A 20,916-nucleotide genomic window follows, 5' to 3' on the forward strand; every position below is an offset into this window, starting at 1 on the left:
CCTCTGAGCTATTCAATAAAATGTATCTGTATATCGCCACCTGCTGTTTGTTCTTTCCTCGTAGAGATGGTCGCACATGCTCAGTTTAAATCTTTAACTATCACCATGTTAGAAGCTGTGGCAGTTACAAGGAAAGACCTATAGAAGAAAGGACACGTCTCCTGAGAAAGGACAGGATGCTGCCGGCCTGAAATAAATCTAGAAGAACAATTGAAGCTACAGTTTTGTTCAAAATTATTCAACCCCCACTGAAATTGAGTGTTTTGGCCAGTTTGAGTCATTTCAGTCATCTTGTTTACAATTAAATCAAGGAGGCACTTGTAAGTCAGACAAATATAACATAACATTTATAATGAAATAACCACAAATGTCTTTTCTGTGCTCACATCATTATCAGTTTTATTCAACCCCCAAGTGACATTCAATCTTAGTACTTAGTACAACATCCTTTTCCGGTTATAACAGCTTTTAAACGTGAAGCATAGCTTGACACAAATGTCTTGAAGCAATCTACGGGTATCTTCGCCCATTCTTCATGGGCAAAAGCCTCCAGTTCAGTCACATTCTTAGGCTTGCGCGCTGCAACTGCTTTCTTTAAGTCCCACCAGAGGTTCTCAATCGGATTTAAGTCTGGTGACTGCGATGGCCACTTCAAAATGTTCCAGCCTTTAATCTGCAACCATGCTCTAGTGGACTTGGAGGTATGCTTGGGATCATTGTCCTGTTGAAAGGTCCAACGTCTCCCAAGCCTCAGGTTTGTGACGGACTGCATCACATTTTCATCCAATATCTTCTGGTACTGAAGAGAATTCATGGTACCTTGCACACGCTGAAGCTTCCCTGTACCTGTAGAAGCAAAACAGCCCCAAAGCATGATTGACCCCCCGCCATGCTTCACAGTAGGCAAGGTGTTCTTTTCTTCATAGGCCTTGTTCTTCCTCCTCCAAACATAACGTTGATCCATGGGCCCAAACAGTTCTAATTTTGTTTCATCAGTCCACAGAACACTTTTGTGGTTTGTCCACATGACTTTTGGCATACTGCAGTCGACTCTTCTTATTCTTTGGAGACAGCAAGGGGGTGCGCCTGGGAGTTCTGGCATGGAGGCCTTCATTACGCAGTGTGCGCCTTATTGTCTGAGCTGAAACTTCAGTGCCCACATCTGACAGATCTTTTTTCAGTTCCTCAGCAGTCACACGGGGACTTTTCTCCACTTTGCGCTTCAGGTAGCGCACAGCAGTCGAAGTCAGCATCTTCTTTCTGCCACGACCAGGTAGCGTTTCAACAGTGCCCTTTGCCTTGAATTTGCTAATGATGCTTCCTATGGTGTCTCTTGGTATGTTTAACATCTTTGCAATCTTCTTATAGCCATTGCCCTTCCTGTGAAGAGAAATCACCTCTTCTCTTGTCTTCCTGGGCCATTCTCTTGACTTCACCATGTTTGTAAACACACCAGTAAATGTCTAGAAGGAGCCGAGTATCACAGTCCTTTTAAATCTGCCTAATTGGTGCTTATTATGCTTGATTGCTGCTCCTTGACATCCACAGGTGTTTTCAATACCTGATCGAAAACACTTGAATGAACCTCTGTTCTTAAGAGTGGTAGTCTTTAAGGGGTTGAATAATTGTGTCAATGAAGAAATCACAAAAAAAAAACATTTAATACTGTATTACAAAAACAATTGATGTCATTTTAGTTGCATTTGGTTCTTTAAAAAGTCCTTGTAAGATTTCATTCTGAACACAATTACAAGTGTACACTAAATTCCCTAAAACCCTTTACAGCATTGGGGGTTGAATAATTTTGAACACAACTGTATGAATAGCGGAGATCTCTGGATCCATGTGAGGTACAGGGCTGGTTCTAGCTTTGTTAGAAAGAGGTTGTCATGTACTATATGGTGTCTGATTTTCATTTTTTACATCAATCATGACATAACCCCTTTGAAGGGCATCTGTCAGCAGATTTGTGCCTCAGCTCTCTCTGCAACTGCTACGCTTTCTCCAATTAGCTTGACATGGCCAGATGTTATGATATTTTCACTGTCTGGTCCTGTCAATCAAATTGCAGAGGGCACAACAGTTGCAGAGAGAGCAGAGCCTCTAGGTGTAACGGCAACACCCCTGTTGCTCCTAGAGGCTCATTTGCATATATTAAAACATCCGACTTTCTGCCCATTCCCTGAATTGTGACCCTCCACTGCCTGACCTGACTCTTGTCTGATCTCCATATTTTCCCATCGCTGCCCGACCTGAACTTGGACCAATTTCCTTGCTGCTTGTTCTCTGACTGCCCTGACCTCAACTTGTCCCTGACTATTATTTTGCCTGATAGCTTAATCTTTTGCATCCATGTCTTTGACCCCTGTGGGTCAGCTGTCAACCACGCAGAGACTACAACAGGTCCTAGCTAGAGATGAGCGAATTTCTCAAAAATTTGATTCAGCTGCTTCGACCAATTTCCTAGAAATTTGCTTTGTGATGAATTACTTAGTCACACAGTGCATTTCTTTGTGAGTAGGGGGCACATTGACGGGGAATGGTGATTGCGCTTCCCCCAGTCATTGAATCCCTCAGGTGCTGCATTCATCGCTGATTGCGAAATCTGAGATGACCATTAATGTCTGTCAGGGGTTAATCTGTTAAAAAAAATACTCACCTTATCTATTTGTCCGCTGCAGCCATCTTGATTAAAGATCCAGCGTAAAATCTTGCATGTCGCATGGTGACACCATATGTCACTGTGCAAGAGATTTCGTAAGTATAATTTATTTATTTTACCGCTATTTTAGGAAAAATAGATTCGTTACCACGAAGCACAAGGAGTTTAGTCTTTGCAGTGAATACATTTCTTTTTTACTGAAATTCGTATTGAAGTCCACTTTGTGAACTTCGATTCATTAGCACTAGCATCATGGTGATTCCTCTGCAGTTAAGTCAAGATCCCTGTACAGGGATTTAAGGGTGAATACCAGGGGAATGCCAGGATAACGCCCTTAGGAGTAGCGCAAAGTTGGACATGTTGGTTGACGCAGTGTAACAGTCACATACACACACACAGGGGGGGAGGATTGTGACCACTGCGCTCCACCCTCACCCCTGGCCCTGCCTACTTGCCTCGCGAGTCCTGATGACAGGGGACAACTGGACGGCAGTCCCTAACTTAGGATACGTAGGGGAAGGACAGACAAGACAAATAACGGATAGTGAACGGACCGGGTCAAAACCAAGAGGACAACGCAGTACAGAGGGATAAGCAAAGAATGGTCAGGAGAAGCCGGGGTCATAAATAACAGGAGGGTCAAGAAGTACCAAAGGAGTCCGCAAAGAATAGTCAGGTGGAAGCCGAGATCAAAATACCAGGAGGGATACGCAGTACAGAAGGAGCAGGCAAAGGATCGTCAGGGAACAGGATCAGGTAAGTATACAGGTATCCAACAAACGCCAGGAACCTAAATTAACAGGCAACCTGTGGCCAGCAGGCTGCCTGTATTTATAGTGGGGAGTGAGGGTCATGTGACGTGGCCAGAGTCACATGACCGACAGACCGACCAGTCGAGCACCGAGTGATCAGCTCGGCGCTCAAGGCAGACCTAGGAGCAGGGAGCCTCCCAGCTAGCAAAGCCGCCCTGGGAACGAGGTCAAACACAGATCCTCGCTCCCGAAGCTAAGCAGCAGGTCTGCGGCTGATGGGAGACCGAGTGCACCTTCGGCACCCCGTAACACGCAGTGGTTCTACACCTTTTGTCATAACAATTCCCATCTTATAAGAAGGATCACTAAAATATGTCATCACTTGGGGGTCCTCCCACTGAACCTGAGTTTGAAGGGATCACAGAGCTGCTGTACAACTGCATCCTCTTCAAGTGAAAGGGGTCAACTGCAGAGCTGGGTGGCCGGGGGTGCATGGAAAAATTAAAAGGGGACACTGTGCTACACCAGAGCTGCTACCTCTTCATTCATGGGATCAGAGGGAGTCTTAGAAGTCGATATTAAAAAAGTGATGGCATATCCTCGCAATATTCCTTTAAAGCAGGGATGCTCAACCTGTGGCCCTCCAGCTGTTGTAAAACCACAACTCCCACAATGCCCTTCTGTAGGATGATGGCTGTAGGCTGTCGGGGAATGATGGGAGTTGTAGTTTTACAACAGCTGGAGGGCCGCACGTTGAGCATGCCTGCTTTAAAGGAAATGTAAAAAGAAGAAAACACACAAAAACATCCCAGAACTTCCTCCCTTAATTTCCTGTTTTCCTTTGATTCAATTTTGTCTCATACTGCAATCAAATGTGTGAGATAATTATACAAATTTCTACTTTTATGTGTCCCAGGAGATCAACAATCTCCTTCCCTTCTTCTCACCATGTACTTATCATAATGTATCATTTTGAGTATTTTAGGTGAACGCTGTAATCATAGAAGCTTCTCTAAATAGGAGGTTTATTTTGGTTATGGCATTTCGATGAAACAACCAAATTTGAATGCAATATTAGATAAAGCTTACATTATGTGTCGCCCACCTTGAACTCTGACCTACATTTGGCTGGGTAGCCAAGTCTTCGAACTACATACGTGAGAAAGTGCCCCAAATAAACATGAAATAAAGTAAAACTAAGGAAAGACATTAGTAGCTTTTGTGGACTTTCTTTGATCCGGGAACAGCGCCGATTAGGAGTCCATCTTTTTTGATCAGACCAACTTCTCATAAGCTTGTCTTTGGTTGTAAAGCAACTGGTTGAAGCAGAAGTTCTTCCCCATCTGATGGTAAGTTCTACACCTTTGACCAAGTGCTGCCCACTCTAAATTAAGCACAACTTTTTTTCCAAACTCACTAGTAGGCCATATTGATGTGAGAAAGTACCCCAAATAAACATGAAATAAACTAAAACTAAGGAAAGAAATTAGTAGCTTTTGTGGACTTTCTTTGATCCGGGAGCAGCGCCGATTAGGAGTCCATCTTCTTTGATCAGACCAACTTCTCATAAGCTTGTCTTTGGTTGTAAAGCAATTGGTTGAAGCAGAAACTCTTCCCCATCTGATGGGAAGTCCCACTGCTTTGACCAAGTGCTGCCCACTCTAAATTAAGGACAACTTTATCCCAAACTCGCTGGTAGGCCATATCGATGTCATGAAGAGGAGGCCACATTTGGAATCTCCATCATTTAGCTAGAGCATAGCACCTCTAAAAGGAACGCATCCCACTATGGAGGACTCAACCAATTCAGGTGACACATAGCCTTGAATTTCCAGGGGAAAAATTGGATTTTGTAAATGGGGGAAGGTGTTGTGACTTTACCATACTTGCATAATACATGCATACATACACAAAATTACATTTACATAAACACATATATGCACACTGTGACAAGCAGATACATGCATTCATACTCAAAACACTGTGACACATAAACACACATATACACACTAAGGCCTCCTGCACACGACCGTTGTGTGCACCCGTGGCCGTTGTGCCGTTTTCCGTTTTTTTTCGCGGACCCATTGACTTTCAATGGGTCCGTGGAAAAAACGGAAAATGCACCGTTTTGCAGCCGCATCCGTGATCCGTGTTTCCTGGCCGTGAAAAAAATATGACCTGTCCTATTTTTTTCACGGCCAACGGTTCACGGACCCATTCAAGTCAATGGGTCCGTGAAAGAACACGGATGCACACAAGATTGGCATCCGTGTCCGTGATCCGTGGCCGTAGGTTAGTTTTTATACAGACGGATCCGAAGATCCGTCTGCATAAAGCTTTTTCAAAGCTGAGTTTTCACTTCGTGAAAACTCAGAACCGACAGTATATTCTAACACAGAAGCGTTCCCATGGTGATGGGGACGCTTCTAGTTAGAATACACTGCAAACTGTGTACAAGACTGCCCCCTGCTGCCTGGCAGCACCCGATCTCTTACAGGGGGCCGTGATCAGCACAATTAACCCCTTCAGGTGCGGCCCCTGAAAGGGTTAATTGTACTATCATATCCCCCTGTAAGAGATCCATGGTTACCGATCGGAGCCCCAGCGATTAAACTGGGACTCCGATCGGAACTCCGCTGCCACCAATGATGGGGGGGGGGGGAAGATGGGAGGCCGCACACTGGCCACCAATGTTGTTAATGCTATAGAGGCAGGGGGGGCCGATGGGGGGCGCACACTGTGCCACCAACGAATTATTACAATAGAGGGAGGGAGGGGGGGGGGGGCGCACCCTGTGCCACCAACGATTTATTACAATAGAGGGAGGAAGGGGGGGGCCACACTGGCCACCAATGATATTCAAACTGGGGAGGGGGGGGGGGTCTGCCCCCTGCTGCCTGGCAGCGTGGATCTCTTACAGGGGGATATGATAGTACAATTAACCCCTTCAGGTGCGGCACTTGAGGGGTTAATTGTGCTGATCACGGCCCCCTGTAAGAGATCGGATGCTGCTAGGCAGCAGGGGGCAGTCTTGTACACAGTTTGTAGTATATTCTAACTAGAAGCGTCCCCATCACCATGGGAACGCCTCTGTGTTAGAATATACTGTCGGAAATGAGGTTTCACGATCTAACTCATATCCGACAGTATATTCTAACATAGAGGCGTTCCCATGGTGATGGGGACGCTTCAAGTTAAAATATACCATCGGATTGGAGAAAACTCCCATCCTATGGTATATTAACTCCTGACTTTACATTGAAAGTCAATGGGGACGGATCCGTTTAAAATGGCACCATATTGTGTCAACGTCAAACGGATCCGTCCCCATTGACTTGCATTGTAATTCAGGACGGATCCGTTTGGCTCCGCACGGCCAGGCGGACACCAAAACTACTTTTTTTTTCATGTCCGTGGATCCTCCAAAAATCAAGGAAGACCCACGGACGAAAAAACGGTCACGGATCACGGAAAAACGGGACCCGTTTTTGCGGACCGCAAAAAAATACGTTCGTGTGCAGGAGGCCTAAGGCTACTTTCACACTTGCGTTAGGAGCGGATCCGTCTGGTGTCTGCACAGACGGATCCGCTCCTATAATGCAAACGCTTGCATCCGTTCAGAACGGATCCGTTTGCATAACCATGAACAAAAAAAATTTTTTTTTTTTTTTTTTTTTCGTTCATGATAATGCAAACGGATCCGTTTGGACTTTACATTAAAAGTCAATGGGGGACGGATCCGTTTGAAGATTGAGCCATACTGTGTCATCTTCAAACGGATCCGTCCCCATTGACTTACATTGTAAGTCTGGACGGATCCGTTTGCCTCCGCACGGCCAGGCGGTCACCCGAACGCTGCAAGCTGCGTTCAGGTGTCCGCCTGCTGAGCGGAGCGGAGGCTGAACGCTGCCAGACTGATACATTCTGAGCGGATCCGCATCCACTCAGAATGCATTAGGGCTGGACGGATCCGTTCGGGGCCGCTTGTGAGAGCCTTTAAACGGAACTCACAAGCGGAGCCCCGAACGCTAGTGTGAAAGTAGCCTTAGACACACATACATTAGGCTACTTTCACACTAGCGTTCGGGTGTCCGCTCGAGCGCACCGTTTGAAGGGGCTCACGAGCGGCCCCGAACGCATCCGTCTGGCCCCAATGCATTCTCAGTGGAGGCGGATCCACTGAGAATGCATCCGCCTGCCAGCGTTCAGCCTCCGCTCCGCTCAGTGAGCGGACACCTGAACGCTGCTTGCAGCGTTCGGGTGTCCGCCTGGCCGTGCGGAGGCGAGCGGATCCGTCCAGACTTATAATGGAAGTCAATGGGGACGGATCCGCTTGAAGATGACACCATATGGCTCAATCTTCAAGCGGATCCGTTCCCCATTGACTTTCAATGTAAAGTCTGAACGGATCCGCTCAGGCTACTTTCACACTTAGAAATTTTTCTAAGTTATAATGCAGACGGATCCGTTCTGAACGGATGCGAACGTCTGCATTATCGGAGCGGATCCGTCTGATGAAACATCAGACGGATCCGCTCCGAACGCTAGTGTGAAAGTAGCCTTACATTGTAACACATGCAATGAGCCGGGGAAGGGGGTAGGGGTGGGACAGGAATTGTGGTCGTGGCTATAAATCAGGGTTGAATCGAAGTATCTGAAGTGGATTTCGATCCGAATTTCAGGGAAAATTTGATTTGCCGCGAAGCCAAATTTCCTTATGCTTCATGGTAACTAATACATTTTGCTACACCAAATGGCGTTAAAAAAAGAACAAAAACATACTCATCTCATCCATTTGAGCGTGAAGAGGCTGCCACGGTCATCTTGATTGAAGATCTCATGCAAAATACCATGCGTGGTGATGTAGGTTAACTGATTAACCTCTGAAAGCCCTCATTTTTCATCTCACCTGCCGCGATTAGCGATGAACGCGGCATCTGAGGGGTTCAATGGTGGGGAGCTTGGCAATTGGCATTCACCATCATTGCGCCCGCTACTTACAAAGAAATGCACTTCGTGCCGAAGTAATTAATCACAAAGCAAATTTTTTGCTGAAATTCAGCAAAGCAGCTGGATTGAATTTTTGTAAACTTTGCTCAGCGCTAGCTATAATGATGTTAATTGTACACATGGTGGCACTCCTCACTTTGGCACTCCCTGGGCCATGCAGTGAAGGGAAGTGACACCCTGGTTCCCCCAGGGTACCCACTGGATTTGGGTGAGTCACCTGCCTGGTGGTGTTTTGGAGTGCCCTTGGTGTTGGTGGGTGTTGGGGGAGCAAGACAGGGATCCCTGTGAGGTTGAATAGAGATGCTGTGGAATACAGATGTTGGTGCATGTAATGATGAAGATGGCTTTGCAAAAAAAAAAACATTAATTACCGACAATAAGGCCTCCTGCACACGACCGTTGTGTGCACCCGTGGCCGTTGGCCCGTTGAACGTGTTTTTCTGCGGTCCCATTGACTTTCAATGGGTCAGTCGAAAACTCGGCTACTGCACCGTTTTGTCACCCGCGCCCGTGACCCGTCTTTCCTGTCCGTCAAAAAATATAACCTGTCCTATTTTTTTCACGGCTAACGGTTCGTGGCCCCATTCAAGTCAATGGGGCCGTGAAAAACGCGGTTGCACACCCGTTTGACATCTGCGTCCGCGGCCGCGTCCGCGCCCGTTTTATTTCATCTTCTGGCATGGCCAAATTGTCTGGCAAAACTTGTGGCAATAAATTGAAAAAAAAAAAAAAAACAGGAAGTTGAAGGTCACAGGATATGCTAATTTCTAGCCATCTGTGGTAAACAGCTTGTGTGTGGTGAGGGTGGCATTTCATCAGGTTAAAATTTCATCCACCATGCCGCGATGGAATGTAGACAAACTAATAACCCTGGTCCAGGAGAGGCCCGAGCTATGGGATACCAGGCAAGATGCGTACAGTGACCGCTTAAAAAATGATGCTTCGTGGGAGCAAGTGGCACGGAGCATGCGCCGAAGCGAATGGTCCAAAGCGGATAGCCGAGTCCGGGCCCAATTAGGTAAGTGATAGTAATGTAGTTGTGCTGTCCTTGCCCCCTGTGTGGCCAAAAGATGTAGTTTTAATTTCCCTGAGGTGACAATAGTATTTATTTTGTGGTCCAGCCTCGTTGGGCATAATGGCCTGTACATGGTTTTTCAAACAGACATCTTTTTTTCCCCTTTCAAATTTTTGGAGCTCACAAATGTCTATTATGTCATTTCCAAACAGTCAAACAAACCAAAACCCGCTGGGCGAGTTGCCGGGACCAATTCCGGCGGGAGATGACCAACAAAGGCCGGAGTGGTGAGGGAACCTCCTGGAAACGGGCCTACATTTATACAGCCCAGTTGCAGTTTCTGCGGCCAGTAATGGAATTGAGGCCGTAAGTATTTTTTATGTATTCTTTAAAATGTTTACAATTTTCTCACTTACCTTTGAATTTGGACTTGCAAAAGTGGCCAATAAACTAATGGATACAGTGGTGTTCTTGTATTGAAGACCTATACTTTCGGTAGGGCAGCCATGTCCTAACTGACTACATTCAGCTCTTTTCCAACTGAAACTCCCAGCATGCCCGAATAGCTGGAAGCTACCCAGTCCTGCTTGGAGTTGTAGTTGGGCATCAGCTGGTGGGCACCAGTTTGTACCTGCCTGGTGTTGGTTGTCTACATCATTTTTGTGGTGGAGTCAAACCAGGGGCCACCGCTTTTGAGCTGTGTATGATGAGACGACACGTGTAGTGTGCAGATGTCGCCTCCCCTCTCTGTTTTGGACGTGTAGAAGCAATTTATTGTCCCTCCTGGAACATAGATGTTTGCAATTGAAACCAGAAAAGAGAATGGAGATGACACTTGCGCACTGCACACATTTTTTCCTCATACAGTAGATCATCGGGTTTTGCGGGTCCTAGTCACACAGCAATAGTTTTAAAAGCTTTCAGAAATCCACACGTTTTAATGGGAGCCCTGACTAGTGTTTTTTGGATGTAATTGTTGGGGCAACGTGAGATTTGGACCATTGAGACCTATTATCTAACTTTTTGATGTTTAAGAAATGGTTACCCTATAGGTATTTCCAATGTTAGTTATATACCTTAAATGTTCGTGCACCAAACCCAACATGGATTACTTATATTGGTCATATAAAATGTCCTAAACCAGCTCCTATGAAAAAGGATAATAATGAAGTTCAAACTACGCTTGACCAGCAGGATTCAAACTACTACTCTCACCCTGGTCAAGTGTGTCCTGGTACATGTTGTTTCTCTGTAGATGATGTTATACTACGTACAAATTACATCTTGTAACTTTGGATGGTGGTAGCGGGCCACATACAGACGACCTGGACTGAATTTCAGCACTGGTTTTGGTCCTTGAATGAGGAATCCTCTTCTGAGGCTGGACAGCTCCAAACAGCAAACACTGTTTTGCCATTACAGTAACATTCGGCCTTTCCAAGACTTATCCCATCGATAGATTTTAAATGCAATCCAAATGTGATTTCACAATTTCACATAGAAGCTGGTATTCTTTGTGTAAAAGCAAATCTCTGATGTATGCTGCCACTCCGTATATATATTTTATTCACACGGCTGTTTTACAATAATATCCTCGATGTATTTTTTAAAATGTTTCAATCAAATTAGCTAATGGTTTATTGTTTTTATTTCAAATATAGTACTGTGGACAGTCTGGATCCGTCCCCAGATTCTGACACGTCGGGGAGTGAAACCCCTGCGGTTTTCTCCCCCCAAGGAAGTCCTGCTCCAACGCCGGCTGAGGACCCAGAGGACTCCACACTGGCCGAGGCCCCCCTACCACTGGCCAGTCCACCCCAGATTGTACAGCCCCAGCCAAGACGTCGCCGACAAGTCCCTCCCTCTACCTCTGGGCAAGAGAGTCGGGAACTTATTAACGCCCGGCTCATCGAGTTTCTTGCCCAGAGGAGGAGTGATGGTGTGGAGGAAAAAATAATACGGGGCTTAGGGCCGCTAATGAAGCACGTCACTCCTTTGGAGCATCATGAGTGCCTTGCTTCATTAGCGGTCGTAATCAAAATGTTTGCTCTCCCCAACCATGGGGACATTCCGGCAAAGATTAATGCCATGAAAGTGGAAATTGAAAATGCGGGACAGCAGCAAAGGGCAGGAGCCTCTGAGGTAGCGCCACAAACATTTCAAGGGCCTTCTTATCACCAGCAACCCCAGTATGGACCACACCAGGGCCCAATGCAACAAGTGGGTCAGCCCCTTTACCCGGGCAGTTTCTCTTCTGTGGCACCTCCACAGGCCCATGTAAGGCCACGGTCCTCCTTTACACCGGGTTCCTTCACTCAGGACCTTCTAAATTTGTAATCTTGTTTTTCGTTTTTGGATTAAACACTTTATCTGGTTTTACCTTAATGTTTGTCCCATTGTTTACCTTTGGATTAAGGTAATAACAATATTCCACATAAATGTTGTTTAGGCCAAAAAGTAGGCAACTGTTTTTTATTTCGCACACTCCACCGAACATTTCCATGACAAATTTCTAATTGTAAAAAAAACCACACACACTTTAACTGACAAAGCCACACTTTATTTAGATGATCAACATGTTTATTTTGGGATACTGTCATGATGAGGTATTAGAAAATTTTTTGGAACGTTCCAAAAGAAAAGAAGATGATTAAGTCAAATTACATTTGGACCAAATCATCATTTATATTACTTTATATGCCAATTTCAATTTTGGTTGTCCAAAAAATCTCAGCCCGCAAGCCCACGTCAAGGGTCCTCATTATCTTGCGAGTCCCTACACTCAACTACCACAATAAATTTATAGTATTCTATCTAGAAAATAAATAAAAAACTAAAGAGCCCAGAAGATTTCAAAAACTGCCACGAATAGCGTCCCTCTGCCATGGCACGGACCCCTCTGAGCTGGAAAAGTAGTCTGCATAGAGTTCCCGAACTGCAATGCCTGCAGTCCCAGGTCGTCTATGCAGGGTCCTTTCCAAACCCAAATCTGAAAACGTAGGAAGCTCTTCCATGTCAACAGAAGAGGAAGCCTCGTAAATCCTGGTGAAGTTGTGTAGAACAACACATGCTTTAATCACCAGGGTAGCATTCTCCAGAGCCATCTGTATGGATGACAAAAACACCCTCCACTTGCTAGAGAGTATCCCGAAAGCGCACTCAACATACCGACGGGCACGAGTCAACCGGTAGTTGAAAATACGCCTCCTGACATCCAAACCACGCTTTGGAAAGGGCCGCATAACATGTGGAGTCAATGCAAACCCTTCATCCGCCACGATGACAAATGGAGCCGGCGGACCTGCATATCCGGGCAGTCTTCTGGACTCCGGCAGGGCAAGCTGGTTGGCACGAAGCCGCTCACCCATTCTAGAAGCACTAAAGATGCGAGCATCCGCAGTGCTTCCATAGGCCCCGATATCAACCATTATAAACCGGTAGTTACTGTCAGCAACTGCCATCAGCACTACCGAAAAATACTGTTTATAATTGAAGAAACGGCTCCCTGAGTGTGGCGGTTTCTTTACACGGATGTGCTTGCCATCCATTGCCCCGATGCAGTTTGGAAACTGCGCAGAATTTTGGAAGCCCTCAGCGATCCGAACCCAATCGTCCACCTTGGGCTGCGGCATCACCGTCTCTCGGAGTTGCTGCCAGATGACATGGCAAGTGTGTCGTACAATACTCGAGATCGTCGAGGTTCCTAAAAGAAACTCAAAAGGCAGGGATGCAAAAGAGTTCCCAGTTGCAAGGAATCTGTAGAGAAAAAAAAAATACAAACAGTCAACAGAAAATCTAAGGGAAGAACAGATTCAAGATTCAAGTATAATGTGGTATACACTCCATGCTTGAAAGCACCCTATGTCTAAGGGTGTGGCACCTATGGGACGGGTGCCAGAGGCGGCACTCAAGGCCCACTCTGTGGGCACCCACAGCCATTGAAAAGACTATGGTTTATAAATATACACCCATGAGTTTCCCAAGCATTCATCAGCACAGGGCACACTATGAAATTTACTGGCAGCACTGGATTGAAGCCACAAATTCGCGCAAAATGCTAAAATGCAATTACAACAAACTATATTCTAGTACAGTATTCATGCCAAATTGCTGGGTTGACATTTTGTAAAAAAAGCTACGGATCTGGCTACAACATTGCCAACTCTGTCTGATAACGTCTCCACAACACTGCCCTATGTCCTTGGTTGATTAAACTGGCCCAAAAAAAAAGGTGTATCTGACCGAAACACTACCAGCTATTGGGGTGTGGGCAGTACTAACACAACTAAGTTACATCATCTGAGGTTAGCCCATTTAAAATGCTGAGAGTGTTGTGCACGTTCGAAATATTGACAACATTAGGCATGATGAGGACGTTTGAAGGAAATCGCAGGGGTTGGCACCAGCACAATCCGACGAAATAGGGTACAGACCGGTATATAGACTTCTAACAGGGTGGTGCACGCAGATAGAGATCCTGACAGAGGGCCCAACTTTTTTCCAAACCAACAATAATCCCCTGCACTCGCCAGTAATCCCAGAAAAATGAAAAATTAGTCACTCAGACAGGCAGGTTACAGACTGCAGTAACATGGCTGACTGACTGAATCCAACAACTTTAGAAACAAACTACTGGCGAGTGCAGGGGATTCATGGATTGTCTGGAGGCCGGTAACTGAACTAAAGTTTGAAACTTGCACAAAAGCAAGTTAAAAATAAACAATACTGGGATGTTAGGTGCCAGGGATTAAGGGGATAAAAAAACAACACCAACCGAATGAATTAAAAACCAAAAAAGGGTAAAGAAACGTTACTTCGGGAAACATTAGCACATGTCTAACAGCAGCCATTTTAGAGCACATGTTCCTCCTGACAAAAGCACTGCACATTACTGTTTAAACTTTAAAAGTACTATCCTGCTTACCTCAACGTGACGATGAGCCTTTCCTCAGGAGAAATGCTGCGCCTCATATTGGTGCCCATGAAGGTAAGGACAGTACGTAGAGACGACAGCAAGCGATCAAATGTAGGCACTGTCATCCGACAGAAGGAATAGAACTTCGCAGGATGCAGGCGCAGATCTTCGTAGAGGGAATGAAAGTGTCCTTTCCGGTACCGTTGGGAAACTAACGGATGGACCCAAAATCGTCGCCTTCTACTCGGTTCCTCAGGCAACAAAGGACTGCGCGGACCACATTGCCCGGAAACAAGCCAATGCAGTAAGAACTCTTCCTCTGAATCAGACATGGTGAAACAGCAAAGAGAAGCAGCCAAATGAATCTCTGTACTCTGTGAAGACTACAGAAAATGGCCACAAATGCATACTCAGGTGACCCTCATTTATACCAGTATCCTGGGTGGAGTTATTAAAATTACATTTTTTTCACCATGCAAAGGAATTCTGGCGGGCCGCAAAACAAACGGGAACACGGACACACGGAAGCACAACGGAAGCAAAAACGGTCACGGATCACGGAACAACGGAACCACGTTTTGCGGGACGTTAAAAAATACTGTCGTGTGCAGGAGGCCTAAAGCTCCAATACAGCAGTCACAGTCTTCATCATGTATGGATCAGCAGATCTTACACAGGTTGCAGTTTCCACAGTTGTAGAGGCAGGAAAGGTGGTAGACAAATGTTCCCTGAGTCGCTCTGCGATGCAATTTTCCCAATTCAGCTAAGAGTGTCCCCTCCCCCTTTATTAGAGACCAATGTCTATTCCTTGTACAGGCTGCTTTACCATCAGAAGAAATCCTCATTTGCTTCCTCAGAGGCAGGTGGTTTATGTTTCTGCTGTCTCTTATTCTCCCCCAGGGCTGCTCCTTCTACTTCATCTCCTCTCCGTGTCTCACATTGCACTGAACCGCATGATATGGGGAGGGCAGGAGCATCTCCATCTAGCAACTACCTCCTAGGTCTCTTAATGTATTACACAATATTTTCCACACAATTTTAACCCTTTTAACGGTGAACCAAGTGGGTCACTGCACTTTTTTTTCTCATTTTTATCACAGAGGGGGCTGGGAACAGCAGGACAGAACTGATCCAGCCAGCAATGATGCGCTATCACTGAACTTGTGGAAAATTTCCCCCCTCCACCTCTGTCTTCTTTTGACTCCACTGCTGTCTGTACATAATGTTTTATGTCATGCAACCAATAATCGACAGTGCATCTAGAGCCAAATCCATGGCAATCAAGCTAGGTAGGCATCTGCAAGCCTATATCACTATGCTTATGTCTTCAAAAACATTTATTACAGGGGTTCTCCAGGTTCAGGGCTGAACCTGGATATAAGCTCTTCTTTATTCCTTGACTACACATGAGTGGAGTATCGGAACATTACCTTGTTGCATTGCACAAGCAAGGCTCTGTTTTTTTTACTGCCGGTGACGTAGTGGGCTTCGTATCACTATGCTAAGTGGAGACTTCCACCAAGCAGTGAGCCCCGTGACATCACTGGCACAGATGGGCAGTCTATAGTGCTGCCGGAGGCTGTTTTAGAAGCGGATACTATGCTACTTTGCAGTACATTCCCGGCAGTAAACAGACAGAGACTTGCGCTGCACGATGCAGTGTGGAAACTGGTAGTATCGGAGTAAGGAAATGTTCCGATTTTATTACAAGACACGGAGGCCTCGTATTGCTTAACCTTTCTTTACTGAATCTACCATAGCAGCAAAGAAAAAATGGTACAACAAATGGAAACCATGGTAACAAACTCCTCCCCTTATCCCAGTATATCAGTCCTTGTCTGCCTGGGAACCTCCTCTTTCTTTGCTGCTACCAGGCAGATAAGTACCTTCCAGCTCTGAACTTTGACTCAGGGTCTGGTATATAGTTTTTACTTAGTTGTGTTTATCCTTTATTCTCAGGATTATTGCCTTTTCCTTCATAGCTTGTTATTATTTGGGTTTCCTGGCGTTATTTGTATATTCATATACGTTTTTTACCTACAGGTTTTCCCTGCAATCTTTTCTTATCTGTGTTTCCCTTCCCTTGCTGTCACTTGCGGCCCCTCTGTCCTCCGGCGTGGGGCGCGCCATCTCCAGGTTTCCCCTCTGGGTTTTTTTGCCACTCTATTTACCTTTCGGTCGCCATTTCGCGCGCTCCGAACATTGCGGCCCGTCTTCTTCTCCGCCCGAGATCTCGCGAGACGAGATTTCGGGCGCTTGCTTCAGTTACCTCTATCTCGTCCTTTTCGCGGGCTCCGCGATCTCGCGAGACTTCGGCCTCTTCTGAGATTTGTTAGGTTTTAGCGCACCGGACATTCACCGCCTTGCCTGTTCGTTCGGCCGCATATATATTTCAATTGTAAGTGCCTTATTCCCTACTTTTACATGATCGCTTACCGACAGGATATATATCTCTACAGCTATATCTGTTTTCTTCTCTTTTAGGTCTCTTCTTCTTCTGCTCTGGCTGGGGTGACAAACTCCTGCCATCTCTCTCTTATACTACCATGTCCACTAGGAAAAACTCCATTGCCTCTGCAGCCCCCACTGATCCTCCCCCTGTAGGTCAGGGGTCCCCTGCTGAGGATAGGAGATCCGAGGTACTGCACCCGGATGATCCTAATCTGATGCTGCAGCAATCTATATCAAATGCTATTATCACCGCCATGGGTTCAATGTCATCTGCATTAACCCATTCTATATCGCAGGCCCTCATAGCTCTCCCTAATACCACTATTCAGGCCCCGATTCCATCTATAGGTTTACTCCCGTCTACCTCCAGAACGCCTCAGATTGATGGGCCTTCCCCATCCCATGACAACGCGCATCGCTCGCGTAAAAGAGCCTGTACCCGCCAGGCAGAATCCACGCGGGCATGGAAGACTGCCAGGTCACTTCCTGAGCCACTATCAGACTCTGATAGAGAGTCAGAGGAAGAGGCACCTGATAAGGAGGATGATCTGATTTATGACGTGGAGGATGATTTGGCTGATGTAGCTGTTGACCCAGCTAGTAATGTTTGCCCAGAATCCTTACTAAACAAGGGGTCATCAGTGGATCTCTTAAAGGATCCTTCCGGAGAGCCATTATTCAACCCCGATGAGCTGCACCATCCCCGCTCTGCGGAATGGATGCCCGCCACACATGTGGCGCAGTATTTAGAGGCTCGTATTCGCAATCCTCTTAGTAAGGAGGCGCGAAATAAACTACGGGCTGAATGTCCGCGCCCATTGATACCACACAAAGTGTGTGATACCCCATCAGTGGATCCAAAGATGGTCCAATTTTTAGCTAAAACGGGATTTAATCCCCGCAAAGGACTGGACGCTGCCTTAAGGGCTGTCCAAGATAAGTTACTGGACATTACAGGTCCTTTAGCTAAAATATTTGACATAGCTGAATCCGCTAAAGCGGCAGGTGGCCAAGTAGACCCTGAAGAACTAAGGGGTTGGATCCAAAGAGCCATCTGCGTGGCAGGCAATGTAAATGCCTCACTCGCCATCGAAAGACGTAAAGCGATACTTATAAAAATAGAGCCTAAATTATCCAACCTGGCTCTGACAGAAGCGGGCAAAGAGGCCCAAGGTTTGCTATTTGGCGACTCTTTTATTAAAGAGTTGGGCAAGTATGTAGGAGCCTTTACAGCTCTCGATAAGGCCCAGACATCGATGCGTCGAGTCTTTCAAGGGCGTTTCTCCAACAGGGCCGGCAGTTCAAGGGGCCGACTGTCCGGCCGTTCCAATTTCCATGCCAGAGGTTCTGGCAGAGGCTCCTTTTCCTATCGGGCATCTCTCCAGGATCAGAGACACCAGCCGGCCTTTTTCCCATCACGAGGCGCCCCCTATCGTTCCCGTGGCTTCAGAGGAAATCCAAGTGCCCGACGACCTTTTGGTAAGTTCCATCCTTCATCAGTTACCTTTTTTAGACCACTGTGTCGGAGGCAGACTCCGGTTCTTTACCCATGTGTGGTCAGGCGTGACCTCCGACCACTGGGTTCTCTCTACCGTGCAGGGGTTCACGATAGATTTGATTGCCGACCCAAGTTCCATCCCGAACCCCCCGCCAATTCCGTTACCCATATCGACACAATCCCTCTTTCAGAAGGAGATGTCAGATCTTCTACGCAAAGGCGCGATAGAACGTGCACCCGAGAATCTAAGGGGAGTGGTCAGCAATATCTTCCTGGTGCAAAAGAAAGGGGGCCAGATGCGGCCCGTTATCAATTTGAAAGCCTTAAACGCTTTTGTACAGTACCGCCATTTCAAGATGGAGGGAATCCATCTTTTGAGAGATCTGCTTCTTCCAGGCGACTGGATGGCCAAAATAGACCTCAAAGACGCCTACCTCACGGTTCCAGTGTCTCCTTCCTCGAGGGACCTACTTCAGTTTCTATGGAACGGTCAAACGTGGCGTTTCACATGCCTTCCGTTTGGCCTTTCCTCCGCCCCCTGGTGCTTCACCAAGATCATGCGTCCAGTGGTGGCATGGCTCCGCAGCAGAGGAGTCCGTCTGATCGTCTACTTGGACGATATACTGATTATGGCCCAATCACATGCTCTCCTGCTGAAACATCTTCACATGTCGGTATCCCTCATTTCCAATTTGGGTTTTATTATCAACCAGGAGAAATCTTGTCTGAACCCCGCCAGGTCTATGGAATTCCTAGGGTTTCAGGTAGATTCGGTGGAATTATCCCTCAGTCTCCCTCTCTCCAAGGTCAAGGCCATTCGCAAAGAACTGCGACATGCTCTTCGTTTACCACAGATGTCCTTGCGACATTTAGCGAGAGTTATCGGTCTTCTGGCCGCCTCAATCCAGGCCATATTTCCAGCCCCCCTCCATTATCGGGCGTTGCAACGCCTCAAAATCGCCCATTTGCGGACGGGGGCCTCTTATGCCGATTCAGTCACGTTGGATGCAGAAACGAGAGACGAATTGAGGTGGTGGATTCACAACCTCTCGGCCTGGAATGGCAGGGCTATCATGGGTCCTCAACCGGACCTGATCATAGAATCAGACGCGAGTCTTCACGGTTGGGGAGCGCATTGCGGCGGAGTATCCACGGGAGGTCCATGGTCACAGGACGAATCCCGTCTGCATATCAACGCCCTGGAGCTTCTGGCAGGGTCGTTTGCCATTCGCAGTTTTGCCAACGGGGTGATCAGTACAGCTATCAGACTACGCATGGACAATATTTCGGCTGTCCGATATGTCAACTGTATGGGAGGAACCCGCTCTGTGGTTCTTTCCCACTTGGCGAAAGATTTTTGGGAGTTTTGTCTAGATCGGAACATTTCAGTGGTAGCGGAATATCTTCCGGGGCTTCACAATACCCTGGCGGACTGGAATTCGCGCTACATCTCGGACTCCAGCGACTGGAAGTTAGACGTCAGGGTATTCTCTGCTATTTCTTCTCTTTGGGGCCCCTTTTCGGTCGACTTGTTCGCCTCCCGGTTGAATACCCAGCTCCCCAGATTCTTCAGTTGGAGGCCAGATCCTTTGGCGGAAGCGGTGGACGCTCTGTTACAACACTGGGGAGGCGCGCTAATGTATGCATTCCCTCCTTTCACACTCATTCCCAGGGTTTTACTTCAAGTCCGTCAACAGCTGGCGAAATTGACTCTGATTGTGCCTTTTTGGAAAACACAGTCTTGGTTCCCTCAGATCTTAGAGCTTCTGGTGGATTTTCCGATTCTTCTTCCCGATCAGTTGTCCCTGCTTCAAGGTCCGTCAGGAGAGCTTCATCCGCTCCTCCAGAACGGATCGTTACGGCTCCTGGCCTGCAAGATCTCGGGGATTCAGGAGGACACGCTGGCTTTTCAGGAACGACTAGATTCTTACTGGACAACGCGTGGGCACCCGGAACTAGACGGGCTTATGGAGCCGCCTGGGACTCTTGGTCTCGCTGGTGCGTCCAGCGGACTCTGGATCCCACTACAGCAACTGTGAATTCTATTTTAGCCTTCTTATCCTCTCTGTTTGAGGCGGGGAAGGCTTACCGTACCATCAATGTTTTTAGGTCGGCTATTTCCTCCAGGCATGCCGGATTCGAAGGGCGTCCAGCGGGTCAACACCCTTTGGTATGTCGTTTGCTTAAAGGTTCACGCTTGGCTCGACCGCCTCGACCGCGTTTCACTTCAACCTGGGATGTGTCCGGGGTTTTAAACTTTTTGAGCGACTGGCCCTCTAATACCCTATTATCCTTACGCCAATTATCAGCCAAATTGGTCACCTTATTCTGTCTTATCTCTTGCAAAAGAGTGTCAGATGTGCGTGCCTTGGATTGTGACGCTAGATCTTTCACCCCTGAGGGAGTTCACTTTAATATTTCTCGTCGCACTAAGACCAATATTCGGTCAGTTTTCTACCCCCGATTTCCAGCATCGCCACAACTATGTCCTGTAGCTTGTCTACTTGAATACGAGGAGAGGACCCGATCCGTCCGATTGCCTTCTGTTCCCAACTTGTTCATTTCCTTTCGTAGCCCTTTTTCTCCAGTCACCAGCGTTACTTTATCTCGTTG

Source organism: Bufo bufo, chromosome 3 (genome assembly GCF_905171765.1).
Source record: "Bufo bufo chromosome 3, aBufBuf1.1, whole genome shotgun sequence".
In the NCBI taxonomy this organism is placed as follows: Eukaryota; Metazoa; Chordata; class Amphibia; order Anura; family Bufonidae; genus Bufo; species Bufo bufo.